This window comes from Hibiscus syriacus, unplaced genomic scaffold, assembly GCF_006381635.1.
Source record: "Hibiscus syriacus cultivar Baekdansim isolate YM2019G1 unplaced genomic scaffold, ASM638163v2 tig00110480_pilon, whole genome shotgun sequence".
Taxonomy (NCBI): Eukaryota; Viridiplantae; Streptophyta; class Magnoliopsida; order Malvales; family Malvaceae; genus Hibiscus; species Hibiscus syriacus.
Genome location: NW_024062756.1, coordinates 282112 through 288111, shown reverse-complemented (window position 1 = coordinate 288111; position 6000 = coordinate 282112).

Here is a 6000-nt window from a genome sequence, read left to right as displayed (position 1 = left end):
TAGCCACCAATCTTGCTTTGTAGCGGATGCTATTCTTGTCAGGAAATCCATATTTCTTTGCATATACCCACTTGCACCCAATTGCCTTCTTTCCCTTCGGAAGACTAGCTAGTTTCCACGTCTGATTCTTTTGAAGGGATTGCATTTCTTCATTCATGGCGATCCTCCATTTTTTATGTTCTGAACTTTGAACTGCTTCATTAAAAGTGGCAGGAACGTCATCAATTGCAATTGGTGATGCAAAAGAGACCATATCAGCATAACGAGCAGGTTGTCTAATGGTCCTCTTTCTCTTTCTGAGTGCAATTGATTCATGTTGCTGTGGAGGTTCTTGGGTCTGAACCTCTTCTTAATCTGACTCTTCTTCTACCATAGGAGAGTCAACATCAGTTTCTTTACTGGCTGGGTCAATTCTGCTTCCTTCAAACTCCACCTATTTGGGAGTTCCATCTGTCTGTTCCAATTTTTCTGAAGTCACCTTTCTCAACATGGTAGATTCATCAAAGGTAACATCCATGCTAAAGATTATTTTCTTTGTTTCTGGACACCAAATACGATAGCCTTTCATACTAGAGGTGATCCCCATAAAGATCGCCTTCTTTGCTCTTGGATCCAGCTTTGACTCCTTAACATGGTAGTATACAGTGGAACCAAACACATGTAAGGAATCATAATCTGTAGCAGGTACTCCAAACCATTTCTTTAATGGTGTTTTACCACCAATAGCAGTCGATGGTAAGCGGTTGACAAGGTGAAAAGCATAGACCAAAGCCTCAGCCCAAAATTCTTTGCCTAACCCAGCATTAGACAACATACACCGAACCTTCTCCACTAATGTTCGGTTCATACGCTCTGCCACCCCATTCTGTTGTGGTGTACTTCTGACAGTGAAATGCCTGACAATACCTTCTTCTTTACAGACTTTCAAAAATGGATCATTTTTGTACTCTCCATCATTGTCTGTACGGAGACGTTTGATTTTTCTGCCTGTTTGAGTCTCCACCATCTTTTTCCATTTAAGGAAAAATCCTAGCACCTCATCCTTTGTCTTCATTGTATACACCCAAACTCTCCGGGAAAAATCATCAACAAATGTGACATAATAGTGTGTTCCTCCCAATGAAGTTGTCTTGGAAGGTCCCCATACATCTGAATGAACATAATCCAAAATACCTTTAGTATCATGGATTGTTGTTCCAAATTTCACCATCGTCTTCTTCCCTTTGATGCAATGCTCACAAAAAGCTAATTTGCAAGCCCGATCACCCTTCAATAATCCTTGATCTATCAGCAATTTCAAGGATTTTTCACCAACATGCCCCAAGCGCATATGCCATAACCTGGTTGCTTCTGACTCCTGTTCATCAGCAGAAGCTGTCACTGCTGCTGTCCCAACAATTGTACTACCCAAAAAGTAATACACATTTTTTCTTTTCCGGATTCCCTTCATTATCACCAGTGCACCAGAGATAATCCTCATAATCCCATCTTTTGCCCTCACTTCTAAACCTTTTGACTCTAAGGTTCCCACAGAGATGAGATTTCTCATTAAATCTGGTACATAATGGACACCTGTTAAGGTTCTGATTGATACATTCTGATTCCTCAAGCGAATTGAACCAATCCCAAGTGTGTCAAGAGGGGAATTATTTGCTGTGTAGACAATTCCACCTTTTAGTTCTTTAAAATCAAAGAACCATTCTCTATTGGGGGTCATATGGTGGCTACAAGTTGAATCTAACAGCCATGAACTGGAACAACTGGTTGATGGCGTAGCATCGAATGCGAAATCTGAATCTGTATCATCATACTCGACCACATTTGATTCTGAGACAGACTTTCCCCTTTCAGGTTTGCCTTTGTTCTTTAGCCTGGGACATTCTTTCTTCCAGTGCCCTTTTTCTCGACAAAAGGCACATTCATCTTTGCTCAATCTGGACTTTGACTTCGATCTCCCTCTCCTTCCCTTATTCTGACTTTTCGAACGACCTCTAACAACAAGAGCTTCTGCTTCGACACTTGTGTTTTCTTGTTTGTCTTTCTTTCTCAATTCATAACTATACAAGGCATCAGTTACTTCACTGAGAGACACATCAACTTTCCCATGAAGTAGAGTAGTTTCAAGATACTCAAACTCATCAGGAAGTGATCCCATCAACATCAGAGCCAGATCTTCATCTTCAAAAGTCACATCCATATTCATCAGATCAGTTACCAACTGATTAAAGCTAGTAATGTGATCATTCATAGTGGTACCTGGTACATAGTTAAAGCGGAACAATCTCTTTTTCATGTAGAGCTTGTTCTGACCGCTTTTCTTAAAAAATTTCTCCTCCAGTGCCTTCCACAATTTACTTACAGAAGTTTCCTTAGAAAATGCATACTTCTGCTCTCTAGAAAGACACGATCGAATAGTACCACATGCCAATCTATTGATCATCTTCCATTCTTTCTCCTCAGCATCATCTGGTTTCTCTCCTTCAATAGCAATGTCTAGACCCTGCTGAAATAGGGCATCTAGAACCTCACTTTGCCACATGCCGAAATGATCGTTGCCATCAAAAATCTCAACTGCAAATCTAACATTTGTCACAGCTGTTGACGACGATGTGGATGTTTTTGTTGCATCTGCCATTTCTGCTACAAATTCTATTTAATAGCTATCAACGCGGAATGCCAATTATCCCAAGGAATTTTTTTTTCTGATGTGGAAGATCAGCCTAAGACGCAACCACAGAGCATACTAAAATAAACCAAGAGCTCTGATACCAATTGTTGTGAAATTCGGGTTAATTTCCACCAATAACAGATTCACCTTCGAAACTATTATCTAGGTGACTAGTGTGAAAACGATTGTACTAAAAATCACCCCAAGGTATATTCCCAGGAAAGAAGAGGGGTCACAATAGTTCCTCTTAAAACCCATTTTCCTTAGACAGAACTACCAAGACAAGTAATTTTAATAGGACAATAATTAACAACTATACCCGACAATAGCTATTAAATAGACATAAAAGAGAACACCAAAATATTTCACTAATAGAGGAAATATTACAAAGAGAGAAAGAATACAAATAGCCTTCAATATAGAAGAAGGCTTATATTTGTGGGATGATTAACTAAGGAGGAGGATGGCTTTATTTATAACAAAAGAATTTTCCCTCCTCCTTATACACTCCATCACTTTGCCACATCCCGAAATGATCGGTGCCATCAAAAATCTCAACTGCAAATCTAACATTTGTCACAGCTGTTGACGACGATGTGGATGTTTTTGTTGCGTCTGCCATTTCTGCTACAAATTCTATTTAATAGCTGTCAACGCGGAATGCCAATTCCAAGGAATTTTTTTTTCTGATGTGGAAGATCAGCCTAAGCCGCAACCACAGAGCATACTAAAATAAACCAAGAGCTCTGATACCAATTGTTGTGAAATTCGGGTTAATTTCCACAATAACAGATTCACCTTCGAAACTATCTAGGTGACTAGTGTGAAAACGATTGTACTAAAATCACCCCCAAGGTATATTCCCAGGAAAGAGGAGGGGTCACAATAGTTCCTCTTAAAAACCCACTTTCCTTAGACAGAACTACAAGACAAGTAATTTTAATAGGACAATAATTAACAACAACTATACCCGACAATAGCTATTAAATAGACATAAAAGAGAACACCAAAATATTTCACTAATAGAGGAAATATTACAAAGAGAGAAAGAATACAAATAGCCTTCAATATAGAAGAATGCTTATATTTGTGGGATGATTAACTAAGGAGGAGGATGGCTTTATTTATAACAAAAGAATTTTCCCTCCTCCTTATACACTCCATACCAGTGGAAGATTTAATGATGATTTTTATCATGAGTTGTTTAATTTCAAAATCCTCTATAACACACACCCAAATTCTAAATTCGAAATGCTTCTTTACTCTTTCATTGTTAAAACATCAATTGGGCATGGGAAGTTTTCCCAGTACCACCGATTCCAACAATAGGAAGGACATGCATATCTTCCCCATCGGTTGGATTCATTAAGAAGTGTATGATGTTTTTTTCATCTTCTTCTCTACCGATCACATTAGATGTCTTGACAAAGGAGTAGGTTTCCCTCTCACCATGAACCACATTCTTAACTGGACGTCTCTTAAGGAGATTAAATTTGGACTCAGTAGTTGCAATCTCATCCAACATCTCCTTTGCCTTTTTGATCTTTCGTGCCATACAAACACGAAACGCTAATGGATTGGAGCTAGAAAATAAATGGCGTACCTTTCTTCCGGTGCTTCCACGTCCAAGGACCTCCCTTCTCAGTTCTTCAATCTCAACTTCATCTAACGGATCTTCCACTTGATAGCAAACACCTTTGAACTTTCGTAGCCAAAAGGTAATCTCCTGGTTATACATATGTTGGTCTTCAGCAACCAACATCACAACTTGAATAACCATTAGCACGTCCTCGAGCTTTTCGAGCTCGTCTCGAACACCCCAGATGGAGCAAAGTTCCTGGAAAACAGCACTGCCCAGTTTTCCCAACACAGTTGCTGCTACTTCGAAAGCTAAAGCCTCGGCCATGTTTGAGTTTATGGGAAAAAGGGTTGATGGAGATTATAGATAAAGTGAAGTTTAAAGCTTGTTATTTGATCTGCAATTGTGTTTTAGGGAAGCATAAGCTGTGTTATTGTCAGATGAGAAACAAGGAATCCAAGGTTGACGTAGACGATGACTTGTTTGATTCTCAAGTTCTTATCCTTGTTTTATTTAAAGGCTTTGTTCAACTTGGGTTTTGTTGCTTAGATCTTTTGGGTTTTATGGAGTTTTGTTAGCTACTGTATCCTTGTTAGGGACGAGAACGAGGTGGGAGAGGTCGATGTTTTTTTGACTTGATCTTATTCAAAAATTTAAAAAAATCATTTAAAATTTTATTTATTTCAATATTTAACGGTATTTTACTTATTTGGATTCATATTTTTTTTATTAATTTAGGAAAACAAAGTAATATATGTTTAAAAAAAATTAATCATTTAAAAATGAAAGTTTAAACACATTTACAGTCTCTAATGTTAAATCTTAGACTTCTAAGGATAACAATTATTTAAGTAACTTATTTCATGAGTAATATCAAATTTTAAAATAAAAGCTAGTATTAGCCTAACATATATATATTTTTAAAATCTTTATTTGATAAATATGAAATTAACACACACATAGAAGCATTATAATACTTATTTATAAATATATAAAAATATTATAATAATTATTTGGATTGAGGTAGATATAATTTTTTTAATCTAAATATGACTTTACTCTATTTTCAAATTTCTCTTTAATAAAATCTTCATAAACCTAAATTTTAAATAAAAATGATTATATAAAATTAATATTTAAAGATTTTAAACATCTCTAATCCTAATATTCAACGCATATATACACGGACTAACACAAGATTTTATGTTAGAGGGGACAAACAAAAAAAATTTATGGAGGAAATAAATTTCTAAAATTCTAGGAGATAAAGATAAATTATCAATAAAAAGTACAAAGAAAATATCTAAAAAGTGTGATAATTTTAAATTTTTAGGAAAGCCAATGTTCCCTCATGCTCTCCTCAATATTTCATCCGTGAATATAATTGATACGTCGAGTCAAATAATGTCATCTTACTATATTTTTTTCTTAACTCAATTCATATTTTAATTAATGATTAATTTTTTTAAATATTATTTTATTAAAAATATTTATTTATTTGTTTTTCAAAGTCTTCCGTGATTACAAAGTAGTATATATTAAAAATTTTCTAAACCTATTGATATCATATTCTACAGACTCAATTACTCGAACTCGAGTTCTAAAAAAAGAATAATATTCATTTTATCACTGAAACTATTTAATGAGTAATTTAGACAATAAAATTAATAAATCCTCAAATCAACATGTGCCATCTAGATAATTAAAATTTGAAAAGTTCAATTTTTCTTAAAAATCTTTTTAGACATATTTT